General features: G+C 47.1%; 1 long non-coding RNA gene across 4 annotated transcripts; it reads right to left on the bottom strand.

The window, feature by feature from the left end:
* Positions 1 to 1,315: 1,315 nt before the first annotated feature.
* Positions 1,316 to 19,608, bottom strand: LOC138473142 (uncharacterized). Of its 4 annotated transcripts, none has more exons than XR_011268728.1 (4): positions 19,474 to 19,608; positions 9,826 to 10,473; positions 9,206 to 9,387; positions 9,048 to 9,114 (listed from the first exon to the last, which is right to left on the bottom strand). It is a non-coding gene; the product is annotated as an uncharacterized lncRNA (long non-coding RNA). The 4 variants fall into 4 exon arrangements; XR_011268729.1 differs by having other exon boundaries at positions 9,826 to 10,470; positions 19,474 to 19,600; XR_011268727.1 differs by lacking the exons at positions 9,048 to 9,114; positions 19,474 to 19,608 and adding an exon at positions 1,316 to 2,410 and having other exon boundaries at positions 9,826 to 11,666.
* Positions 19,609 to 27,653: the final 8,045 nt, after the last annotated feature.

The raw sequence follows: 27,653 nt of genomic DNA, 5'->3' as shown, positions 1-27,653 counted from the left end.
CAGAACACCTTTGCACAAGCACATCGCCTTGTTAAGGCGCGAACAGCTGGTGCTCAAGAAACCAATGTTGCCATTAAATCGCTGCGGAGCTGCAAAGTGTCATCCCTAGTCAAAAAGGAAGATCATCCTGGAATCATTCTGGAGTCATCCGATGACTCCATTCTAGAGTCATCCTTGGATAGTTCAGGAAGATCATCCTGAAGTATGTGTGTGGGCTGAAATATTTAATGAGATGATGACTCTAGAGTCATCACAGAAACTACTCCAAGATGAGTTTGGATTACTTCCAGTGATGATCTTGGATTACTCCAGGATGACTCCATTACAACTTCAGGATGAGTGGGGATTACTCCCGGATGACTTCGGATTACTCTAGGATGACTCCATGACAACTTCAGGATGACTCCATGACAACTTCAGGATGAGTTGGGATTACTCCCAGATGACTTCGGATTACTCTAGGATGACTCCATGACAACTTCAGGATGACTCCATGACAACTTCAGGATGAGTTGGTATTACTCCCGGATGACTTCGGATTACTCTAGGATGACTCCATGACAACTTCAGGATGATTCCATGACAACTTCAGGATGACTTCATGACAAATTCAGGATGGGTGAGGATTACTCCAGGTTTTGGATTGTGAATGATTATTGCAAATAACTCCGGGATGAGTTTAAATGATTTCAAGATGCTTCCAAAAGATTTAGGAAAAGGGGTTGGATTACCCCAGGATGTATCCCTTTTGAGTACGATTGTTGGCATTACTTTAGAATGACACCAGTTAGACTTACGTATAGTGTACTGGAAAACTCCTAGGGACTTCTATGCTATAGCACCCAAATGTTGTCAGCTAAGTTCGCTGATTTAGTGTACAAAACTACAAATCCCCCCATGTCACGAACCAACCTGTAAACTCCCTCATTTCGTTTCTCATCTCTAGCTAACATGTCCTCACACCCAATAAACTCCCACAATTACAAAGCGCTGCACTAAAATACACAATCTTCAAATAAACCCAAGCAATGGCTTCCTTTTGGTTTAATGCACCCGAAATATGTTAATTAGAAGTCCTTCCTGGTAGAAGCAATGCAATCCCAAAACAATCCTATAAAAATCCAAAAGCAATGCAAACCCAAGACAATCCTATAAACATCCCAAAGCGATGTTAACTATAACCCTGAAAAGAAACCCTCCTGCAGGCATTACACTCATTGGGTCTTAGTCGTCATTTGGGTAAAATGATATGACAGTCGAACAAGGCTAATGGGATATTATCTATTTTAAAAAAAGAACTAACACCTGATTTTTATTCAATTGCATTTATTAAAAGAGGCACAATGAGGTTCAACCTGAAAATGGGCACATATACACAAGCATGACTGTAGCAATCCCAGAACTGGGTACTTTACAATTAGTGCACATGCATGGATTTAAAAAAAAAATGATACCAGCCAGGGAGTCAAACCCGGATAAGCCCAGTAAGCAAGAAGTCAGGTACGGACCAAGCTCACAGAGCAATTGTGAAGCAGGTACCCAGACTCAGCACAGCTTTCAAGGAAGTTAGGTGGGGAGCCAGAACCAGCCAATGAGACAAATTGAGACCCACAGCAAGTGTGAAGGAGGGACCCAGAACCAGTGCAGGGAGCCAGATGGGTACCCAGACAGAGCCCAGCAAGTAAGAAGTTTGTTAGGGACACAGAACAAGCCAGTGAGTCAAATGGGGAACCAGAGCAAGCTGGGGAGCAAGGGATTCGGATGTGGACCTAGGGTGAGTCCAGGGATCAGGGGAGTCAGATGGTGACCCAGAACCAGCCCATGGAGCCAGGGCGGGGGCACAGACCCAGACCAGAGAGCTGGGGGGCATGTCCCATCCCAAGGAGGAAAACAGAGGTGGGGACACAATCCAGAGATTAAAGGAGAGGGTGATGCATACCCATCCCAGGGATCAAGCAAGTGTTGGGGCGGCCCTTGATTAGCCTTGTGAGCAGAGGAGAGGGAAGATGCAGACCCAGCCCAGGAAGCTAAAGGAAGTGATACCGGACCGGCCCACGGAGCAAGTGAGTCAGAGAGGAGAGGGCACAAAACCATGCGAGGTAGCAAGAGGTGGAGGGGACCCAGCCACAACGCAGGGAGCAAGAGGGCCGGGGGGGCCCAGACAAGTACAGGCAGCAAGGGAGTTCTCCTGAACCAGCCCAGGTAGTATTTTATAATACAATAACTAAATGATTAGAAAAATAAGATGAATTTTGCATTCTGTAAATAGTGACTAGACTTGCGTAGAAAAAGACAAGTCAGGTGCCTTCTGCTTCAGACAGGAGATCCCAATTGTGTTCGGCAGTGCTTTTCGGTATTCAACAGCAGAGAGTTCTGCAAAGCCCATTTCTGTTGCTTTAACGGATACATTCTGAAATGCAAAAAGGAATAATTCTGTAGAAATTGTTTGAAAAGAGCTGGAAAAAGACATCTTACCAACAGGTATATCTTGAAAGGAGGTAATTAACAAACATTGTTTGTTTGTTTGTTTTATTTCTAATGCGCTCCAGACCCATAGGTAGAAGGGCTCAGCAGGTAGGATAATGCGAAGCTTACATCGTTACAGATTATACAGGATACAGTAAAAGTTATACATATTATACAAGATACAGTAATTGATATTATAGATATTATACAAGTTATACATATTATATGTTATGTTATGTTATGTTATTTTGCACTTATATAGCGCCTTATATACCATTGGTATGGTCTGAAGGCGCTGGTAGGTTGAACGCCCTTGGGAACCGAAGTTCTTGTCAGTAGAGGGAGGAGAGAGGATCCAAAAGGTGCGAGTGCGCATCGGGTATGTGTGCAGCTGGTGCGAAAATTCCTGTGGAAGCTGCTTCATAGCGGTAGGTGTGGTGGCTGAGAGGTCAGGATTATGTGTTCGAATCTGGCAGGAATTATCCAGACCGAGAGTGGCAGCGTAAGGCCTGAGGAGAACGCCTGGCTGGAGGTGCGAGACCAGCAGTGATTACAATAGAGTGATGTGGAGTGAGCGGCGTCAGATGTTGATATGAGAACAGTTATACCGAATGGTGTCATAGTATCTCTGTGTTCTAGTTGGGTGGTGGTGTAAGGAGAGAGTAAGCGTGGGGTGTGATATGAGGTATGATCTTTTAAATGATCCATGCATTCTAGGTATAAAATCTGTGAAGATCTGCTCACCAACCTTGACACTAACATTCCCTCTGTCCTCATCCTCCTCGATCTCTCTTCTGCCTTCGACACGGTCAACCATACCATCCTGCTCAACCGTCTCCGTGAAAACTTGGGTATCACTGATCAGGCTCCTGCCTGGCTGACCTCTTTCCTCTCAGATCGACCCTCCCAAGTCCAACTTGGGTCCTTCCTTTCATCTATCTTCCTCTCTACCTGTGGTGTTCCCCAGGGGTCTAACCTCTCGCCCTAGCTTTTCAACCAATACCTGGCAACTCTCGCCCGCTGCATTTCCATTTTCTGCTCAAATTTCCAGTGCTACGCTGACGACACTCAACTCATTTTCAGGCTGCCCTCTGCCACCTCGTCTCCCTCTCTCATCTCTGATTGCCTAACTGCCATTCAAGATTGGTGTGCCGCCAATGATCTTTGTCTGAATGCCAGCAAGACGGAGATCCTCCTCATCGGCACACCTTCACCATCCTTTCTCCTCATTCTCTGGCCGGCCTCCCTTGGCCCTCCTCCTACCCCCACCCCCACCTGCGAGGCTAAGAACCTCAGGGTCATCTTTGACTCCACCATTTCCTTCTCTGCCCACATCTCTGAGGTCTCTAAAAAGTCAAATTTCCGAGTGCACCTCCTCAGAGGTACTCTGCTTTCCTCTCCTTCCCCCAGAAGCTCATGGTATCTCAAGCTCTGGTTCTCTCTAGCTTGGACTATTGTAACAGCCTCTTTCTAAATCTACCTGCCTCTACTCTCCACCCTCTGCAACTAATCCAGAACAGGACTGCGAGACTGGTCCTTGGCCTCACAAGATACAGTAATAGTATACAAATGTGCAGGACCATCATCGTGCAGGTCGATGAGTTACATAGAAGATGATACGCATAACATATCGTGAGACAGAGGAGAGGGACCAGTGTCAGGTCTGGGAATACTATAAACCTATATCTAGTGGTCGTTGGAGATAAGATATTGGATAGCATTCCTTCTGAATAGTGGGTACGGCTGATCTGCTCTTAGATTGTTGGGTAATAGATTCCAGGTTTTAGCCGCCTTCACAGGGAAACTATTCCCACCGACCGTGGTTAGTTTAAATCTAGGTACTACCAGACAGTTAGTGTTGGTAGCTCTAATAGGTCTGATGGAGGGTTTTTTTGTATTTTGTTCGTGAGGTAGCTTGGGGCGGGGTTGTTAAGAGCTTTATGTGTCAAGGAGATCATTTTTAATTGAATTTTGTGGTTTATAGATAGCCATTTGTGTTGACGTCTAATGGTGGAAATGTGTGCTCTTTTATTTATGCTAAGCGCTGCTCGCAGATCATTGTTTTGGAGCGTTTGAAGTTTCTGGATGGTAGATTTGTTGGCGCCACTGTAAAGGGCATTACAGTAGTCGATCCTGGAGAGGATAAGTGCTCTAGCCAAGATCATGCAACTGTCATTAGAGAGGAAAGGCTTGCCTGCTCTTATCAGTTTGCAGGTGTAGGCGGTGGTGGAGGCCAAGGATTTTAGTTGTTTGTCGAATGATAGTGTGGAATCCAAGTAGAAACCGAGGGTTTTTACTTCCTTGGAGACCCTGATAGGATTCCATCAATGTTGAAGGAGGAGAATTCCTGACCTAATTTTTTGGTGTTCATATGTGTTCCCAGGATTATCAACTCCGTCTTGTCGTCATTCAAGCACAGGCCATGTGTGGCCATCCATGCTTGAACAACGAGATATACCCTGTTCACCAATTCCGAGTCCTTCCTATGAGCCCCAGAAAGCGGGAGGAGAATCTGTGTATCATCTGCATAGTTAGTGTAGGTGATACCCAGAAGGTCCAGATCATCGAACAAGGGTTTGGTGAAGATATTGTATAGGGTAGGCGAGACACAGGAACCCTGGGGAACGCCACATAATATAGGGGTAGGGTCAGCTGCGGCCGAAGGGGAAAAAACTCTTTGTTCTTTCGCTGAGGAAAGATTCTAGCCACTTGATGGCCTCAGGAGAGAAATGGGCAGCAGAGTCCAGGTGTTTGCAGAGTACCTTGTGATCGACCAAGTCGAATGCTGCTGAGAGATCAAGTAGGAGCAAGAGTGCTGTTCCTCCTCCATCCCTCAGCTCGTCGACCTGCGTTTTTAAATCAATTAAGGCGGTTTCCGTTCCATGAAGTGGACGGAAACCAGATTGTCTTGCTCCTAGGAGCTTATACAAGTCAAGGTGTTTTTGTATATGAATATAGGCGGCTTTGTCCAATATTTTGAGGAGGAATGGCACAGTGGTAATGGGGCGGTAGTTGGTTGGGATAAGTGGGTCTAAGGTTGAGAAGTGGGAGCACCCAGGAATGTTTTAAATTGGCTGGGATAGTGCCTGATGTGAAGGAGGCATTGATTAATTTAGAAATAAATGGTGAGAGGTCTCTGGCAGCGTCTTTTATTAACTGTGCTGGGCAAGTATCGCCCTTGCAGTTAGATGGTTTGAGTGAAAGAATGATTTTTTCTACTTCTAGTGGGGATGTTTTAGAGAAGTGAAATTTGTTGTTTGCCTCTGGTGGGATACTATGCGTAGAGGTATTAGGGGAGTGCTGAAGGTTGAGCATATCTTTTTTTTGTTGTATTTTGGTTTGAAGTGTATTGATTTTATTTGCTAGCGCATTTTGAATATCTGTGCACCAAGTCTTATCCTTGGTAACTAAGTCTGGTGTGGCTATTGGTGACTCTAATTCCTTCAGTATGGCGAAGAGTTCTCTCATGCTAGAATTAGAGTTAGTGATACGTTCATCATAGGAGTTCTTTTTGGCAAGGTTCACTTCTTTTTTAAAGTGAGAGGAGATAGAGGATAGTTTTGCTTTATTTTCGATAGAGGGACATAGTCTCCAGGAATATTCACTTTTCTTTTTAGGAGTCGTAAATCTCTCAATTGGGGAGTGAACCATTTGTTAAGGTGCGCTTTAGGTTTGCTTTTTCTAAGTTTGAGCGGGGTGATTTTGTCCAGTGTGTTGAGCATAATCTTGTTATATTCTTCAACTAGAGTACTAGGGTCTAGATTGTCAGATAGAGCGTTTAACGTGGGTAGGATGGCGGGGATGACTTTTTCCGCTGTAATACTTTTTTTGTTTCTGGTTAGACAAGGAGGTGCTAACAATGAGACCGTCGGAGAGGGTCTGGCTGTAGATAGGTTAAAGGTTACGAGAGAGTGATCTGTCCATGATTGGGGAGAGATGGAAGTGATAGAGGCTGTGCAGTTGTAATCTGCTATCCAGTCTAGTGTTCTCCCTTTGGAGTGAGTGGGTCTGTTGACTTTCTGAGACAGGCCTGATGCATTGATGGTATTGGCTATGTCTGAGGCTTGTTTGTCCATACGGTCATTAAAGCCAAGGTTAAAATCTCCTAATAATAGAAGCTGGGAGGTAGGTTTAAGGTTGTTGGTGATTAGGCTATGCAAGTCCTCGTCGAAGGTACCGAGAGGACCTGGGGGTCTATAAATTAAGTGGATGGTGAGGGTTTGTATTTTATTTATCTGGAATTTAACCAAGATATTTTCACAGGATTGTAGGATTTGAGGAGGGGATGTTCTGAGAGAGAGGCTCAATTTGGAGATGATGACAATTCCACCACCTCATGTGCCATCCCTATCTTGTCTTGTTATGGTGTAGCCTTCTGGAATGGCTAGCATTAGCGATGGTCCAGCTGCGTTATGTAGCCCGGTCTCGGTTACTGCCAGGAAGTCCAGATTGTGTTCTGTAATGAGGTCGGCTATGTCAAGGGCATGGGCGACAAGGGATCTCGCATTAAGGAGTGCTCCTTTGAGTACTAGCGTCTCTTTAGGCATATTTGCTTGGCTAGGGGTAGTTAAGTTGGTATCTGAGGTCTTGAACTTTTGTGTTTTGATTGTAGTGACATTTGTTGTTACCGTCTGGTGTGGTTTATGTGGGTAATTTGTTTTTAGGTTGGTTGATGGTAAGGTTCTTCTAGGTGGTTCATATAGTTGTGTGAGTCTTGCGCGAAGTTTAAGATTTCAGTCTGGTAAGGTGCTTGGGGGGGAGGTGAAGGTTTCACCTCTGGTACTAATATTATTTGGTGGGGAGTTGGTAGGGTTATTAGTCACTATGTTGGGCAACGTATGTAGAGTCGGGTCTGATATCGACGCAGGAGACGCCGTAAGGTGTTCTTGGGTCATGGTGATAAAACTTAGAGTAACAGCTATAATGCTGTAGTGCAATAATGGATGCAGCATTTTTAGTGAATCCAGATATGTGCACGTGGGTGCTTAGGACTATAGGCAGGGTGGGGCGTTCACTAACAAGGCACAAATGGGTATTCAGTGGCAAGGTGCATATGGGCATTCAGTAGCGAGGCACGTATAGGCGTTCGCTAACAAGGCACAAATGGATATTCAGTGGCAAGGTGCATATGGGCGTTCAGTAGCGAGGCACATATAGGCTAGGTGAGGCATTCACCAGTAAGGCACAAATGGGCTAGGTGAGGTATTCACTAACAAGGCACAAATGGGTAATTCAGTAGAGGGGCACATCTAGGCTAGGTGAGGCATTCACTAGCAAGGCACAAATGGGTAATTCAGTGGCAGGGCAGATCTAGGCTAGGTGAGGCATTCACTAACAAGGCATATATAGGCTGGGTGAGGCATTCACTAGCAGGCACAAATGGGCAATTCAGTGGCAGGGCACATCTAGCCAAGGTGAGGCATTCACTAACAAGGCACATATAGGCTAGGTGAGGCATTCACTAATAAAGCACATCTAAGGCGCAACAGGGTGCAACACAAGGCTCAGCATAGGTTAAATGTTGTCTAATGGTGACCATAGGGCACAACACAGGGCTCAGCATACAGCCCTAGGTTAAATGTGGTCTAATGGCGACCATAGGGCACAACACAGGGCTCAGCATAGGTTAAATGTGGTCTAATGGCGACCATGGGGCACAACACGGGGCTCAGCATAGGTTAAATGTGGTCTAATGGTGACCATGGGGCACAACACAGGGCTCAGCATAGGTTAAATGTGGTCTAATGGCGACCATGGGGCACAACACAAGGCTCAGCATAGGTTAAATGTGGTCTAATGGCGACCATGGGGCACAACACAGGGCTCAGCATAGGTTAAATGTGGTCTAATGGCGACCATGGGGCACAACACAGGGCTCAGCATAGGTTAAATGTGGTCTAATGGCGACCATGGGGCACAACACAAGGCTCAGCATAGGTTAAATGTGGTCTAATGGCCACCATGGGGCACAACACAAGGCTCATCATAGGTTAAATGTGGTCTAATGGCGACCATGGTGCACAACACAAGGCTCAGCATAGGTTAAATGTGGTCTAATGGGGCACAATATGTGATACTATGGAGGAGCAGATTACTTAGAGATATCACAATAGCAGAAATGCGGTACGGCAGCCGATGGGTGAGATGTACTATGGAAGTTGTGAAATCAGTCTTGGGCGGGGATGCTAGGACAATCAGGCAGCTTATGCAGGGATAATATTGAACGTTTGCTTATAGGTTTACCTTCATGCTTTGAGCTTTATTTGCAGATGTTTGCAGATGCATGCTCCGAGACTGGATGATAGAAGCGGCGAGGGCATGCGGAGAAGGGGCGGTTTGAGCTCCTGATGCGATTCTAGTTCTGCCTATAGGAGTTTTCTGGGGATGCTCAATACCGCTCCAGGCCGTGAACAGGCGCAAACAGGGCCTTTATACGGCCTTCATGCAGGCCGCCGGCTCATCCGCCTGCCGGCGGATGCTGAATGCAAAATAAGGGCCATATCGAGGCTCAGCCTCGCTGTGGTGCCGCGTCGCGCCCGGCATGGGCAGGTCAGGCACAGGATTGGGACACGGTCAGGCAGGCCGTGTAATGCCGGTCTGGGCTTGCTTGGGGATGCTTTGCTGAAGAAGTGCCTGGCACAGAGATGCCTGGATGAAAGGAAGTGCAGTAGACAATTAGCAGTGTACAAGCTCCAAATAAATATATTTAACATGTGTGTTCTGAATGGCATTTATGTACCTTTTATAGCTTCTTGTCGATGACAATCTAATGTTAATCTTTCCTTTTCTGCCATTTTGCTACATTCATGGTCCCGCGGTTTTTTCAGCAGATAGCAGGCCAAGTTGCTCGTCTGTCTTTTTTTGCCGTCATCACAATCTGCCTTGGTTCACCATGAAGTCTGTAACGAGAAGAATGTTCCTCTGTGCATATAAGAAAAGAAAAAATGATTAGATTTCTCAAACCTGAAAAACTATATAAAGATCTGGAAATTGTTCAGATTTCAATATTTAATAAAGCCACGCCCACAAGTATATGCTCTCTTTTTGGTGGTCTGTTTATCGTGTTTCCTTACTGCTTTTCTGCCTAACTGGTTATTTATTCACATAGTATCGCACTTTGGTGAAACAGCTTTGTAAGCACAATACATATAATTATAGATCTGTAGGCTTAGGCATATAGTCGATTGCAAACTTTACAAGAGTATCGACCCCAAGATGTCTTTACAGGAAAGCCGGAGGTAGAGGGGAGAGATGAGGCAGGAGAAGACTACGATTTCACTGGCATATTGACTGAGAAAATAAAGCATTACTTTTAATAGGGGTGTCAACCAACTTGCTTTTTACTGAAGGGGTGCTTACTTCTGATGCTGTTGCCGGACCAGGATCAGGCACTCTGTGGTTCCGGTCCCCCTCTTTCTCCACTGAAGAGCCAGTTCCAGGCAGTGTCCGATGGCCAGCTTCCGATGCAAGTCCATTCTATCCCAGTGCACTGAGATAGTAGCACAAACATTAATATTACACATGACCAGTGACCAAATTCCCTTCTACCCCAATGGCCCGCACCCGCCTTCTCCCTGAACTGCCCCATCCCTCTTCTTCCCAAACTACCTACCCTTCTGCCCCTACCATTCTTACACCACCATACATACAATATCTCCCAAACAACGCACACACTATCTTCTACCCACACTCACATTCTCAACCGCACAACCTCTCCTACCCACCCAGCTAATCGATCACTCCCTCTATGCAGTTGAAGGGGCCAAAAATTACAATATAAAACTCCGAAATAAAATAACCAAGAAAAAATAAAAACACACATTGAAAGAAATCATAATTTGAGATACCATTCTTAAAAAAGGTAGCATATTTGCATTGGAGTAGCACACTACTTCCTCCCAAGCCTTCACTCTTGTTTTCTTTATCCATCCTGGCCTCGAGAATTCGTAAACACCAAGAAGATAAATCCACGCCGGCAGCTTTTACCAACAACACTGTTTGCATCTGCTAGGAGAAAAAAGACAATGGGGGTCATTACGGTATTGCTGGTCTGGAAACAACAGTACTGGTAAGCTTGCCGATACCGTTGTTTCCAGACCAGCATATGTCGCACTTAGATGGAATCCTCAACCTAGCCTGCGTCGCATCTAGATAGAATTGTGATTGTTAGCATGTGCACACTTAGAGGGAATTCCTAACCTTAGCATGCGCCACATCTAGATAGAATTGCAAATCTTAGCATATGCTGCACTTAGATGGACTCCTCAACCTAGTCTGCGTCGCATCTAGACAGACATATAATTCAATGATTGTTATACGACTCTCCTGCAAAGCCTGGACCAAGCGTGCAATCATGAATCAATAACCAACCCACTAACAATTTCACTCCTCTGCATACGCCTCTCAAACTCAAACCAAACACAACCACAAGCCTTAAACGCAGCAAGCCGCACAAACTTCACTACACTGCAACAACAAAACAAACTGCACATAGACTTCCACAACAGCACATGACGACTTCTGACCGTGAAACACCCCAAGCTCAGCCAACGGACCCACCGGGCTGAGGCTGCCAACAGCACATCACTGCTATCTTGCACTTTTCCAGCTCATTCCCACTAACTCACCCCCTCTCCCTTTTTGTTCAGAGCCGCCAGAGCGCCAGGGGACCACCTCGGTGGTGATAGTGCACGGTACAAATATCCTTTAACATTAACTATTCACTCACACCCAAAATGTGGCCTTCAAACCACACAATGACCAAAATGCCAATGGCCTCCCCAAAGTAACAATGACGTGGGTCCATTTGGCACCAGACACTAATGAGCATCAAGCAACTCACTGGTGCATACCCTGAAAACAAGTCACTGCACGTTGTTGAACACGCATATGCTTACTGGCATGCAGTTTCTCCAATCTGTCTGGCAGCACGATTTTACCAATAACATTGTTCCCCTCCCCATTCTATCACCACCCCACCCAAATTTCACCAGCCACCAGTGGGCTCAAATCTCAGTACTGCTGACTCAGCCACTTTTCTTTCTGAAGTTGATGAAAGGAGTACCATTTAGTTCTGTTTAAAACCGGGTGGTGTTACACAGTCCAGTAATACATCAAAGATGAATATTGCTAAGGCCCTCTGATATTAATGTGCTGCAAACAATGCTATGTATGCGTTTGCTTTTTATTTGACTTTTCAGGTGGATGTACAGAAGAAGGGTAAAGGAAACCAAGAGAGCACCCATATGTGCTGTATTATTCTCATTAAACGTAGTGTCCTCCTGTACAGATGATCTCTATTGAAACAAAGCTCAATGACATTTACAGACGAGGAGTTGTGTGTAGCAGACGCCCAAACTAGTAAGAGCCAGAGGAGAATAGAAAATGATCTGGAGCAATAATCATCCTACTGGGTGTCAGGCTTCACCCAGTAGGCAAGAGCTAGAACGCTATAAACAAGGAGGGTGTCCAGTCAAATGGTCGACAGACAAATGGTCAAAAGACAAATGGTTGACACAATTAGGTCGACAGGACAAATGGTCGAATTTTGTTTTTACTTATATATATATTTTTTAGGTTTTCGTTTAGGTAAAAAAAGGGGGTTAAGGGGGGACCCCACCCACAAAAAAAGTGAAAAAACAAAAAAAACAAAATTCAACCATTTGTCCTGTCGACCATTTATTTTCGACCAAATGACCTACAACCAACAAGGAGCAGTACACAGCAATCTAACTTCCACATGAGATGCACACTTTACTTTGTAAGGCACCAGTTGGCCCCGGGAGCCAAAGGTAGCACCTGCTAAGCTTTGTGAAACACCAAAACAGAATAGATAGCTGGGTGGATTGTGTGCCTGCTACAGGGTTTCATATGCAATCTGCATGTCACACGTTCCAAATCTGAGATTCAATAGACTTTTCTCAATGTTTTTTTTAAAGAAAACACCCCTTGCAGAAGCGACAGGAGGCAGGTCGCGTTGCATGCTGTATTGGGTGATTTTTAATTGTTACTTGCTAAGAGCAGTCATGGTAGAGGTGAGTGACGTCGCTTCTAGAGTGTTTCTTGTAGGGAAATGAGCTTGTTCCGTCAGCCCATTGTACTGCGGCGAGTTCGTGTTCAGTGCCTTCATTTTCATTATTTTTGGGGCTATATATCGGACCACCCCGCTTCTGAGCGCGCATGGACGGCTAGTTAAATGCAGACCCGTTTCAGAATGCTGACCTATATCGCCCATGATGGCCACCCTTTATGCAGAATCACATGCCAGATGTGGGAAAGAACCTATGCCAGTACTAATGTAGATGGTATGTTACTGTGAAGCACTGCAAAAGAGCGTATATTTGCCCCCTAGCACTTCACTGCAATAGAGACTGTACGTTAAAAGCACAGATTGTAAACACTAATGAGCTTAAACAATTTGTATCATTTGTTTACCGCAACAAGACACAGGCTTGGTGAACCATGGTACCTATAGTTTCGTGTTTCACAGCATAACTCAAGGCCTACAAGTTCCATAATGCAAAGCGACATTGGCTAAAAAAAAAAAAAAGAAAAAAAACAGGCTGTCTTAATTTCTAGCTGTTACGAAAAAATACGGCTGCGAGCATACGTAATTAAGTGGCTCCTGTGACCTATGCTGGCATGTCCATTCGTATTTGGACCGTACATTAAATCCGCCACTAAGCAGATCAGATGCCAGATGTTATTTTTGCAGCTCCTCCAAACCGGTTACTGTCTGTAACCCCTCCAGCAAGGGAGTCGCCAGGCCCCCACCACCCAGAAGTATCAGAGGGGTCACAGCTCAGCTCATTTGTCATTTCGCAGTATGCATGAAGCGGCAGCAGTCGCGAGTTACCGATCAGCTCAGGCAGGTCAACTCCCAGTTTAAGATCGTTGCCACGGCAACTGCAAGCAATCTACGACCTTCTTGTGCGCCGCGCATACACACAAAAGCGCGCCCGGAATGGTTGACTTAATTCAGCACGAACGCTGAAATGGTGGCAAACGCGGCGCTCGAGTGCTGTGAAGGGGGGAAATCAACTCATGCCACATCATCAGAGCAATGACAGTCGCCATATGTTAGAACTAATAATCAGACGGTTACTGCTGGTTACTCTGCTGCAGCACGTGTGCGGACCGATTGCGCATGGCGTGGCGGTCTCCGGCTACCCCTCACGCACATTTAAGAACAAAGCGCGTGGCCCATAAAAAAATAAAGCTGCATGCGCTTACCTTTATCAGCTCCATCTCGATCTCCAAACAGTACAGCAAGTCCGATTCCCCGATCCCCTCACCCGCCCCCCAAAGCAGGCATGTGAGCAGAGAGGAACGACTGTGTTGCAGCATGGGGATGGAAAGCTGGTACATGATGCACATAAAGGAAAGACTGCGATGAGAAAGCCAAGCAGGTCCAAGATAGGCAGAGAGGAAAGACTAGATTGGAAGGAAAACCAATGTATAGCCCAAATGAAGTTAAGTATAGCCCATTTATTTTTTATAACTGCTTGGAAAAACTGTATTCTTGAAATATACATACTTGCCAACGTTCTGTGACCAAAAACATGTCGATTTTTCAAGTTTCAAAAATATTATTTAGCATAACAATGACATCATAGGAAATTACAAAACCTACATTTTTGGCACCACTGGAGCATTTGAAAATGCGCAACCCATCAAACAGCACAACATGCAAAGAAGCTCGAATGTTTAAAATGTATAATTGTAGTAATGGTAAGTTAACACCAAATTCAATTACCTAACTACAAAGAAGGTCATCACACAGAGCTGGAAGGCAACGTTTGCCACTGCTCTGCAGCAGCAGCCCGGGCAATACATATTTATTCCTGCAGTGCAGGGTGAACACTGAATGACATGGAGACTGATACCCACCTCGGTCTGATAGGCAGATGCTGTGTGATGGTGGTACGCTCTGCCACTTGCCTCCACTGGTGGTTCACCTAAGGCCTGTCCCGCCCAGAGTGCAGGGCAGAGTCATGTAGTGGTCAGGTCAGTGGATTGATCTGGGCCCATCACTCAAATGTATTGCTTAGCCGCCCACCACACAAACAAATTGCCTTAGTGTCACATAAATTACCTGCCACTGTAAAAAGCAGTAGGATCTGTCACTCAAATCTATACACAGGAAAGTGTTTCAAAACCCTCAAGGAGGGTAGGAACAAAGGTGAATAACAACTGTCGGCCATGGCCCTTGCAATTCTGAGACGATAATAGTCTGCACAGGCAGAGCAAGAGATTAGAGGCAAGCTGCAAGGAGTTTTCACATATCCATCCCCCTGCATCGTAGCACCTCCACAATTTCGCAATTGCTGCCTATATTTTAGTTTACATGTTTTACTTGTTTACAGTCAAAAGAAACGTGGTCCGTGTGCAAAAGAACAACTGGTAGGCATATTATTTATTTACTGCTTGGTTTACTTACATCTGCTTAAGAAATGTTAATTATTTAAGAGTACCATCCATAGTATTTATTGTTTGGGGGTAGAGACAGTATGCTATTCAGGCTGCCTTTGGCCACCTCCTCTCCTTCTCTCATCACCTAACTGCCATTCAAGATGGGTGTGATCGTACCTCTCCAGCTCTGAAATCTCTCCATTAGCTCCCAGTGGATGCAAGGATTAAATTCAAAATCCTTGACATTGTCCACAAGGCTTTCTGGTGCTGGGTCCAAAATACCTTGAGCTATCCCTCCTCAAATACCTCCCCTCTCAAGCTCTTCGCTCCTCTACCTCTAACGCCCCCAGGATCAGTCGTTTTTCAAAGAAACGAGCTGGTGGTACATCTCTGTCTTCGGCTGGTGCCTCCCTCTGGAACAGCCTCCCTACCACTCAGAAATTTGAGGAGAACCATCTCTGCTTCCGGAAGCACCTCAAGACCTTCCTCTTTGCTTCTGCCCTTCGCCCCCCCTCTCCCCTGCTGATCAGTTCTCTCTCTGCACCGTGCACCTGGCCTATCCTCTGTCTTCCGGGCATAGGTACTTGCTCACCCTCCCACACTGCCTACAGACTACCCCTCGCACTGGGGTCTGTATCTGTACCCATACAGCCGCCCCCCCTTTTTTCTTCCTGCACTTATCAGACATTATCCTGTCTGCTGCCTTAAACCTGGCACTTGCTACTCGCTGGCTGCACTACCATGGTTTGTTGTCTTTATTTATTTGTTTATTTATTATTATTTATCTGTTTTTCTCATTTGCTCTGCACTTTCCACTCCCCCCTCCCATGCACATTTCCCCTCCCCCTCTCCCATGCACTTGCGCGTTCTCAATGTCACCGGGACTAGTAAGGTTGTTGCTTTGTTCTCCCCTGTTACCCTCCCCTGTCTGGTCGCGCTCTGAAACACTTGTGCTCAAGCGCGATATAAAAAAAATATCAATATAAATATCAGTGCTTTGCTGCCAATGATCTGCATGTCACATGTATGGGTCATATCATTAAAGTTCAATTACATTTCCTTTCATATAAACAGAACAACATTCATAGATGTCAACCAGTGCTGTATCCTATAGAAAGGGAAACCAGCTTGCATTGGGAATTGCAGTTTGCTTTTTACAGTTCGAAGTGGATTCAGCAATATATAATGTTGCCTTGATCGAGAATTTCAAAATGATTCAAAGCATTGGACAGTTGTGGACTGTAGAAAAGGGTGACTTGGTTGATGCTGTGCCAATAAGTGCCATAACTAATGCCTGCAACCTGGTGCAAGTAGAGAGTGAAACATATATCATAGCTCCGCCAAATCGATATTACCTAGATTAAGTGCAAAAATGTTTTTCTTGGCGTAAATGTATTGGTAATTGCGTGTTCTTTTTGAAAATGCATTCGAATTGCAGGCAATGATATATGGAACAACGATTGAACGTCTAGTATTTGATATCGTTCAGTTAAAACACTGTTCAGCTTATGTTTGAGTTCCGGGGAAAAGGAGCTAATGGCGTAATAGAGGAAGGAACGGTTCTGGGGAGATGACCAATGCGTTTTTGATTTGAACCCATTGGGTGCTACTTCTAGTATCATACTCTCATTTAAGAAAGAGAAATCTCACCCTTAGCTCCGACATGCACCAAAAACGTGATAGCAGTAATCTTCATTACTCTTAGTCGTACTCTTCCTCGTTACAGTATGTACCTTTGCTGCTTGAATGTGCACTCGCGAGGAATTATATATTCCCCAAGCTTTTATCTAAGCCCCCTCCCCCCGCCTCCCATCCCTGGGCAGTATAACCACCCAACCTACAGGAAGACTACATTTTTAATTGTCTCAGCCGAGCCACAGGATGCATACATGCCAACATTCTGACACGCTGGGAGCCGGGAGGTAGATTTCTACAGAGAAATCGGGAGACAACAATTCCCCCATAGGAATGCATTGGGGAAATAATTATTTTTGGCGGGAGAATGTGAAAAATAGCACTATTTTTCACTTAAAAATAGAGTCTCCCGCCTAAATCAGGAGGGTTGCCCTTACCTGCACCCGCCACCCTTCTCCCCAAACTGCCCCACACACCTTCTCCCTTCAAATGCCCGACCACTTCTCCAACTGCCACATCCTCTGCTCCCTATCTGCCCCCATCCTGTTCTCCCCATTTTGCACAAATGCCCGAAACCGCCCCACCCCTTCAACTGCCCCCAGGCCCTTCGGCCTCAATTGCTCCCCACCCCTTCTCCATAAAATTCCCCCTTTTCCTTTAACTGCCCACTTCTCCCATCGGACTCATACACCCTTCTATCACACACCACGTCTCTCCCAACTACCCCCATCCCCCTTCACTGCAGTTACTCCATTATTTCAATCCTCCCTCACGTTCTGTTCCTCGGCTATATCAGTTCGCCAGGCCTCAGAACAGGCCCGTGAGAGCCTTCCTTCTCTGCCTGCCTGACTGAGCTACTCAGCTGGCTTGGATGCCTTTTCCCGCGTCTCCCCTCCATGTTTGTGGCGTGATCCGCCATTGCGTCCAGAGAGACGAGATCCGACCCAGTCCCCAGTGTAGGTTGCAAACCCTCACGCTGACATAAACAAGGGTGCCCTCAAACGTGTGCACTCCCACCTACCTTTTGTGCTATTTATCCACTTTTATTTTGGTTCCCAGCACGAGCACGACCACCATATATTCTTCCGCCGCCATTGCTGCTTACAGCAGCTGTGCCCCTGCAGGTCCGAGAAAATAAAAAAAGCTGCACGCCCCTCCAAGACAAGCCCAAAACAAGCCTACTCCCAACAAAATAAGCAGATAGAAAGAGCGCCCACTTAAAATGCCATGGTTAGGTCTCAAAAGTAACACATTTAACAGAATAGCATAACTATACATAGAACACAGTGTTTTAAAATAAAAATATTTTACTATAATCTGCTGCTCACCCAGCATATATAACCACACTCTCCAAAGAGACACTTTTTTAAAAAAAAAAACACCCTTTGTTTTAAGCAGCACAGTTAAATGAAATTCTCTTTATTAACTAGCTGCACGCATGGACGTCATTTAGGGGTCGCAACTGCGACCCCTGAGGTCTCTCTTGCTACCCCTGTAGTCTCCCTTGGTACCCCTAAAAAATAAAAATCGATTTTTTTTTTGATTTTTTTAAACAGACTCATGGGCTGTGGCCAGCAGCAGGTGGCTCTGTTTCTGGAGTGGCTGGTATTCTGATAGCTATAACTGGTAAAATAGCTCTGTGGGTTGAGTGCTGGCTGCTGCAAAGTGTGTGCGATCTGCAGATTCGACTCCCAGCAAGGTCAACGCAGCCTTTCATCCTGCTGAGGTTGATAAATGAGTACCAACACAGGTTGGGTGATATTGTACGTATATTTGTTCTATATGAAGCACTTAAACATAAGTGCTATATAATAACACATCATTATCGTTTGGCCTTGGGCATCTCCTTGCAATTACAGTGATTTGTCAATATGTGCCTATATACACTGATATTAACGATACATATGGTGATCCATTCTTGTATGAAATGTATATCACTTTACAGTGATAGCGTAACCCATAATTTTCATAGTGTACTTAGAAACAATGCTATGTGATGCCACTTCCTGTTTTATCGAGTGGTGAAAGGTCATGTTCCATCGCTTCCTGTGATGTCACTTCTGGGTGGGGTCCAATTATATCACTTCCTGTGATGTCATCAGATGTTAAGGGTCATGTGATGTCCTACCCCTGGCATTTTGGTGAAATGACGTCCCTGGCTGCACACCTCTATCAAACAATGACTAAAAGTAGGTGATATTATTATCACTGAATACATTTTGTTGTGTGTCTTGAAAGCACATTTACAAACCCAATGGAGATTAAGCTCATATTATTTTGCCTTTGGGTACTTGCAGCTTTCCAGTTAAAACGGGGAGTCTCTGCGACCCTGTACGCGCTGCGCTGGGTTAGCCCATGGACACAGAAGGCGATATTTAAACACCTGTTCAGAAGTAACTTAGGGTCGACTGTGCGATCTGCAACACTATGACGAAAACCTTTAGAGCGATCCTAGACAATGGGGATTCCGGGATGTGAACTATAGCACTAGCTCCATCATTCTGAGCTAGGATAACCTGACTCGGGCAGGCAGACCCGCAGGATTACTGGGAGAATTCCCTGCCCTTTCTTCCATTTATCACTCCAGCATGCTGTGAGGAACCGTAGCCTCCACCCCAACATGCTTGTGAGATCAAAGGAACCACCTTCTAGGCCGAGGTTCATTCGTATTAAGGAATGAAAATGACAATGAATCATAAAAGCAAAAAGAATACGCGTCCGGTGTATGCAGGAAGAAATTGATAGCTGGCACAGAAGCACAGCGTATTCCACAATTGCTTTGTATGCAGCATACAGAAACCGATTACACCCGCAGCCCGCGATGAACAGTTACATCGCATACACTGAGGAGCACTTAATATTAGTCACACTTGCACACAGGGGCTGCATGGATGATGGCGGCCATCGCTCGAAATTATCAAAAACACTTCTGTTTGTGGGGAGAGGGGGTGTAATGCTTACCAGACAAACACGAAACAGGCACAACGAGATGTTGCTGCAAAATTCCAAAATAGAAAGAACAAATCAAGCGCACCAGCAGCTAAATATACCTGCCGCTGCACGGCATGGAGTCCTTCTTCCTCCATGATTGTCTTCATCAGCTTCGTCATCACGTAGGCATCCTATGTGAAAAATCGCCCCTACGTCATGACGCCTTAAAGGCATTTCAGAAAGTGTTGGCAAACTTTTAAACAAACACACAATGCTCTCGGGTCTCATATGGACTTTATTTATGTGCTATTACCAATGAAAGCAACATAAGGCCTTCTTTTAGCAGAAGCTCAGTTTCAGTGTCCAGGCAGCATATCAGGTGAGTGCATCGATCCAGCTCTGTGAATTCTATATGCATTTTGTGCGCCATTGAAAAACTCTCTATGCATGCAGCAACTTGACCAGCATGGCAGCTGCGTTTGATTTTTTTGGGGGGCTTCCATGTGTGTGCAATGTTTTTTTTTATGCTGGGTCTCAAGCTTTCCCTTATTGCCACATTGGGCATTTTGAGGGTGCTCGGGCCTGCTTGGATGGCAAAGGTTTCTCTCCCATGGAGTGCATGCTTATGTTTAGGCCTCATGGCTTCCATTTTCACCCAACATAGTCTCAAGCTTTACCCTTGCCACATTGGGGATTTTGAGGGTGCTGGGTGCCTGCTTTTGACTGGATGGCAAAGGATTCTCACCCAGGAGGTGCATGATATGTTTAGGCCTCATGACTTCCATTTGGGATGGGTTCTATAGTTTGTCTGGCCATTCACAACTTGTTTAACCCCTTCTTCCATTAAGTGCTGCTAGTATTTTTACGGTGCGTTTCCCTTACTTGTTCCCTAGCGCCAAATATGTGTTGGGGACATTTGTGACCAGTCACTTTTTACTGCAAGAAAACTATTTCTGTGCCATGTATGCTTTTTAAGTGTGATTCCTGGTCAATGGTTTAGCACTTTTACATTGGGTGTTGCAGTTTAAATGACAATCAGTATTAGTCTGCAAATCATCCAAAAACTCTGTGATGCTCTGAAGTAATCAGTAAGCCATCCCCAAATCATCAAGACATGTTTCATGGCGATGCTCTTCAAGTAATCGGTAGGTCATCCCAGAATCATTCCCAAAACATCAGGGACAAACATGTTTTGGCTCTTCAAGTAATCAGCAGGTCATCCCAGAATCATCTGGGGCAAACCTGTTGATGCTCCTGAAGTAATCGGCAGGTCATCCCAGAATCATCCCAAATCATCATGGTGATGCTCTTGAAGTAATCGGCAAGTCATCCTAAAGTCATCAGGAACAAAGAGTTTTCTAAAATAGGGATGATGCTGGAATCATCCGCAAGTCATCTAAGCTCATCCCCAAATCATCACCCATCATTCTGAGACATTTGCTGATGACTTTAACAGCCTGAGGACTTCTGATGATGTGGAAATGACTTCTAATGTAGTTCGATGATCATCGGATGACTCCAGGATGGCCTCTTAAGTCATCCTTTTAGACCTGGGATTGCCTGGGAATCTGAACATGATGCTGGTGCAGTCTCGGAGCAATCTCACTATCCAGCGAACTGCAGGCCTATGCCTGGATCTTCATAATCCTCATAAAGGAGTTAGTAATATGATGGACAGCACATTGACGGTCTGGCCTGTCCCGAAGCAAACGTCACCAGTAAACATCCAGACATGCAAGCAAAAGAATGCAGAAAAAAATAGGGGAGATCTTGGGATCCCAACGCTGCCCCTCAAGGCAGGATCGTCTCCAGATGCCCTACACTGAGGCATCTATGCACTGCACCAGCGGGGTTAATGATAAAGTTAGCAGGAGACATAACCTCTCTGAGAGCTGCACTGGAGGAAACGGGTTTCAGAGGCCAGGAGCGAGAGCTAGAGGCTTTCCATTATGCAGCACAAGTGGCACTGATGCTGGCGCAAGAAAGAGGGTGTACTCTGCCACAGGAGACTCAAAGAGAAAAAAAGATAAGAACAGCACTGAGAGTAGCCTGCTGCGTTGTAACCGACGTGAGAGGTTATGAAACGGCACAAGGAAGGCAGCAGGCTAAGCCCACACTCCCGCCTGGGGGAGAGAACGAAGCAGCAAGTGGCTCTGACACCCTGCCATGAGTGTCACCTGATCGGGCCCACCATCCATGGCCCAGGCCGAGGTGGCCCCAGGTGCGATTCCTGCCAGTCCCGAGCTAGGACGTCACCTGCCCAACTGTCCTGCATAGAAGAGAGACTGGCTAGGACTGCTGCTCCATTCACAGCAGTGACTCCTGCCTGGGGGAGGGAAAGGAATGGGCCAGACACCCCGTCACCTGTGTCTGACCAACCAGCGTCAGGCAGCCACCAAGAGGAAGCGCAATGGGCAAGTGAGGGTTGCAACTCTGCAAGAGTGCTTTTGCGCCCTCATGTGCCACAGCAGTAAAGTGACACTCCGGCCAGCGGGAGCATGACCAAGGAAAAGATGGGTGCGTAACATGCTGTCACCCCATGCCCCTCCAATGTCAGATGGCGCAGCCAAGACACCCTGCTAACTGCGTCTCGCTGCCTGCCCTAACATCATGGGACTAAACTGATGTGGCAGTTGGTACCCCCAGGTGCGGATTTGCCTGTTTGTGAACTATACCATCAACGGACCTGGACCCATGGTAATGGATATCCTGAACGGACACTGAACCAAAGTGAACTGGTCTCCCGCAACCCTGCAAGTGCTCGAAAGAGACTTCAGTAATGTGTCTAGATGCTGTGAGCCTGCATGTAAATTATGTGCTTAAAGTCGTCCCAGTTTAATGGATGTGAAGCTGTGCTCTCGTAGTTTGTAGGCATGCTCTAAATGGGGCCAGCAGCTAGCGCTAGCGATGGTGTCACTCAGTGGTGGAAGTCCCACTTACCCCAGGTTAATAAGAGGTCTTTTGAATGGTTCCGAGACAGCTGCCCAGAAGCATGGAAGGTGATTGCCCCGTGCATGGCAAAGAGTTACAGGACATGTTGGGAAAAGTTCATGACATTTCAGAGGGACGTGTTGCCAGAGGGTCAGGAAGAGCAATCAGTACGGGCCTTTGTGAGCTGGTGCTGGAGGATGGGGAAAACCAGAGCCTGGATGACGTATCATTTGGCAGCTATAGCTCATTATGCCAAACTACGGGGTGAAGAGAACCCCACCAAGGAACATTACATCACATTGGCCATGAGAGGATGGGCCAAGCAGACAGTACTGAAGCCCGATGAGAGGCGGCCCATCGACGTAATAAAACTGCATGGTTTAATTAAATGCCTGAAAACAGTATGCAGCTGCGAAACACAGAGGGTGCCATTAACAGCGGCCTTCACAGTGGCATTCTTTGGGGCCCTCAGGGTGAGCGAGCTAGTGCCCGAGAACAAAGGGGGCAAAGGGAATGGCTATTTGCGGTAAAGGGATGTGCAGGCAAGCAGCACTCAGGTGGTCACTTACGTGCAGAGGTCAAAAACCGACCAAAAGATGAAGGGGGTGGCACTGACACTGCAGGCCATCCAAATGAATCTGGTATGCCCGGTGGCTGCCTTGGCCAACTTTCTTCAGCAACGACCACCGTCGGAAGCAGGGGCACCATTGCTTCTGCACAGGGACGGGTCTGCCCTGAGCCGCTTTCAGTTCCAAAAGGTGATGGAATGGGCATTGGCTAAAATGGGGTTAACGGAGGGCCAGTTCGGGACTCACTCGTTCAGGATAGGGACAGCCACTTCCGCAGCAGCCGGGGGCTTAGGAGCGGAGGACATCAAGAAGTTAGGGAGAGGGTCTTTAGGGTGTTTTAAAAGGTATATCAGACCAGAGAAAATGTAATGTAACATGCCATCTTATCTCCTTCTCATTACCAGCGTCATAAAGAAGGAAGAAGCGCTCCGTTTGGGTAGTGGGGCACTCGTTTATTTCAAGGGCCAGGGTGAGCTGGACACCGCGGCAGGAAGAGCTGACGGCCGGCGAGTTCCGGATCTGGTGGCATGGGGTGCCAGGGATTAAATGGGCGCAGCTGCAGGGGCTGCTGCAGAAATTGCTGGGTAAGCAGCAGAGGCCAGATGTGCTGGTCATTCACTTGGGGGGGAACGATTTGACCAACTTAGGGAGGGGGGTCTTGTTGAGGGACATGATGTTCTCATTGCAGGAGATGTCGGCACAGCTGGGTGAAACGGAGATCGTGTAGTCGGAGGTGATTCCCAGGGCGGAATGGAGGGGTGCCGAGAACCACACAGCAGTTGAAAAATCAAGAAAGAAGTTGAATTGTGCCATGGCAAAGTTCTGCAAGGGCAGAGGCTTCCAACACATCAGACATGGCCTGATCAACTTAAAAACCCCTGAGCATTTTTTGAAAGATGGTGTGCATCTGTCAGCAATGGGAATGGAACTCTTCTACTGGAATATATGTACTAAGCTATTGGAGCTGTAAAAAGGAGCAGGAGAAAGGGGGAGCCACGGTGGGCGGTAACCCACTTGGTGGCGTGGTGGTGTTTGGGCGACCAAGCACTAAAGACAGACTCCGAATGAGCCAGGAGGCAGCCGGAAGGGTCTTCGCTCTTCTCGGACCAGCACCTCTTGGGAGCCTAACGGCAGGGGCGTCTGGTGGTAACAATGAGAGGCTCAGCCTCCCCCAAAAGAAACGGCGCTCTCCCCACCCACGGACACCGGCAGGAGCAGGGTAGGCTCAATCACAAAGGGTTGGGAGAGTTGGGCCTACTATGAACTCTAAACAAAGGAATAGGGGGAAAGCAGGTGATTTTGGACACGGAGCAAGTGCCACACTTACAGACTGGATTTCACGAAATGTGTGCAGTGATTCTTTTTGTTGTGGAAATAAAACTGCGGCCAGGTTTGCCATTTTGAAACTACTGTCTCATTCCAATTAATTTTCTTGAAAGAAAACAAGGTGCAGCGGAGGAATGAGCAAATGATGGCTGATTGGCTAAGGGTACAAATGGACAAATGCAGGGGTTATGGAGAACTCCCACCTGGGAAGCGCGGTGCTGGCACAACCCAACGGCTGCAGTGAGGCGTCTGCAGACCCCACTGAGTGCTGCAAAGATAAAATGCGCACAGCTCCTGTGAAGAGCCCGGGGTCAACCGGCGGTGACAGAGGTGCAGCGCTCCATGCTGGAGCAATGAAGCAGATGTGATGGCCCTCTGGAGAACCCGGTCCAATGTGGCGGTGAATAGGAAAGTGCTCTGTGTTGGAAGTTGGAAAGAAAATGGAAGCACCAAGGGCAGGAAACAAGCTCCCGATGAAACACCAATCCCGCCGGCTGACCAGAATGAGCAAGTTCTCCAGGCAGCCCAGCCAGTGATGGAGTGCCCCTGTCATCACAAAGGCTGTTACTTTAATTGACAGAACACCTTTGCACAAGCACATCGCCTTGTTAAGGCACGAACAGCTGGTGCTCAAGAAACCAATGTTACCGTTACATCTCTGCTGAGCTGCAAAGTGTCATTGCCTTGGAATCTGAACATGATGTTGGTGCAGCCTCGGAGCAATCTCACTATCCAGCGAACTGCAGGCCTATGCCTGGATCTTCATAAAGGAGTAAGTAATATGATGGACAGCACATTGACGGTCTGGCCTGTCCGGAAGCAAACATCATCCCTGCACTATCTGGTGATCATGCATCGGATGTTAGAATGTGTCACAATGGGGGGAAAAGAACAGGCGTCTCAAAACGCCAGGAAGTGCTGCCAGGGCAACCAAAGGAACTTTACCAGCAGCTGCATGGCTCCCACATGAACTGCTTCCAACACACCGCAAGCACCAGTAAACATCCAGACATGCAAGCAAAAGAATGCAGAAGAAATAGGGGAGGTCTTGAGATCCTAACGCTGCCCCTCAAGGCAGGATCGTCTCCAGATGCCCTACACTGAGGCATCTTTGCACTGCACCAGCGGGGTTAATGATAAAGTTAGCAGGAGACATAACCTCTCTGAGAGCTGCACTGGAGGAAACGGGTTTCAGAGGCCAGGAGCGAGAACTGGAGGCTTTCCATTATGCAGCACAAGTGGCACCGATGCCGGCGCGAGAAAGAGGGTGTGCCCTGCTTCAGGAGACTCAAAGAGAAAAAAAAGATAAGAACAGCACTGAGAGTAGCCTGCTGCGTTGTAACCGACGTGAGAGGTTATGAAACGGCACAAGGAAGGCAGCAAGCTAAGCCCACACTCCCGCCTGGGGGAGAGAACGAAGCAGCAAGTGGCTCTGACACCCTGCCATGAGTGTCACCTGATCGGGCCCACCATCCATGGCCCAGGCCGAGGTGGCCCCAGGTGCGATTCCTGCCAGCCCCGAGCTAGGACGTCACCTGCCCAACTGTCCTGCATAGAAGAGAGACTGGCTAGGACTGCTGCTCCATTCACAGCAGTGACTCCTGCCTGGGGGAGGGAAAGGAACGTCCTAGACACCCCGTCACCTGTGTCTGACCAACCAGTGTCAGGCAGCCCTGACACCCGCCACCAAGAGGAGGCGCGATGGGCAGGTGAGGGTTGCAACTCTGCGAGAGTGCTTTTGCGCCCTCATGTGCCACAGCAGGAAAGTGACACTCCGGCCAGCGGGAGCATGACCAAGGAAAAGATGGGTACGTAACATGCTGTCACCCCATGCCCCTACAACGTCAGATGGCGCAGCCAAGACGCCCTGCTAACTGCGTCTCGCTGCCTGCCCTAACATCATGGGACTAAACTGATGTGGCCGTTGGTACCCCCAGGTGGAGATTTGCCTGTTTGTGAACTATACCATCAAAGGACCTGGACCCATGGTAATGGATATCCTGAACGGACACTGAACCAAAGTGAACAGGTCTCCCGCAACCCTGCAAGTGCTCGAAAGAGACTTCAGCAAAAATATGTCTAGATGCTGTGAGCCTGCATGTAAATTATGTGCTTAAAGTGGTCCCAGTTTAATGGATGTGAAGCTGTGCTCCCGTAGTTTGTAGGCATGCTCTAAATGGGGCCAGCAGCTAGCGCTAGCGATGGTGTCACTCAGTGGTGGAAGTCCCACTCACCCCAGGTTAATAAGGGGTCTTTTGAATGGTGGTAGAACTATTAACATTAGCACCAGCGGTTTGTCAACCCAGACTGTAACCTGCTGATTATATTTAGAGTGTGTTGATGCGTGTCAAGTGTCTGCAACTACCTCAGTCCCTATGTGTGTATCAGTGGCATGTCCCACTAGTTGTCTACCCTGTGATTCCCAAGTAGTATACGTATTGTCGTTCTGTATTGGGGGAGGGAATCATTTATGTTCCAGCAACAATTGTTTGTTATGAAAAAGGAGGAGTTTTGTGTTGTGCCTTTTAATATGCTGTGTCGTTCCCATGAGTATTGCCCTTTTAAGATGGGCCATGACTTTATCATGTCCCAAGCTCATAAAAGAAGCCCCTGCAGGCACGTGCATTGGAACGGCTGCAGACTCCCAAAAAGCAACGCCTGAGTCCATCTCTCATTTAGGTCTGCAAGCCCACACCGTGTGAGCATAGGCCTGAAGGCCATGTTGCCGTGGGGCCCTCTCGCCAGCAAGGGTCCGCATGTGCTGGGTGGGGTCCACCCTGCTCACTCCTCCCCCCCCCCCCACTCTGACTAAGACTGCATGTTCCCTGGCAACCCCGTGAGGCACTGGGCCTCCATGGTGCTGGTGTCCCATAGCACCGACAGGGGGCCGGCTCGGTGCCGATGGCCGGCCCCCACAACACCGGGGAGGCTGCCACCGCTAAGGCAGGCCCTGCCTTCTTTCATCATTGTACAGCGCTCCGCTGCTCCGCTGCTCTCCAGCGCTAGGTGAGTGCTGCATAAGACCACACGCATGCCTACATACACATATACATGATGAACCGATGCATCTTTGCTGTGTGCAGATTGCCCTGATCGGGTAGTGCTCCTTTGTCACACACTGTTGCATGGTAGGCATTTTGTCAACAATAGATGCGTACACGTCATGCGTACAAGCTAGAAATACGCGGACCTGTGGCAATATTGGGAAACCTTTAGAAACTGCTTTTATTTTGCCTAGAGAACAGGATTCATTCATAGAAGGGTATAAACAGTTTGCTCTTTGGAGAAATGGATACACAACTTCCTCCTAAAATGTACAGGATCTGTTTCTAGTCTGTCTAATAAATGCGCGTGATCTGTGTTTATGATTATTGTCGATATCTG

Source organism: Ambystoma mexicanum, chromosome 8 (genome assembly GCF_040938575.1).
Source record: "Ambystoma mexicanum isolate Mex_15411 chromosome 8, UKY_AmexF1_1, whole genome shotgun sequence".
NCBI lineage: Eukaryota > Metazoa > Chordata > Amphibia > Caudata > Ambystomatidae > Ambystoma > Ambystoma mexicanum.
Note: the sequence above shows the minus strand (reverse complement) of the source record. Positions and strands in the feature narration are given on the sequence as shown.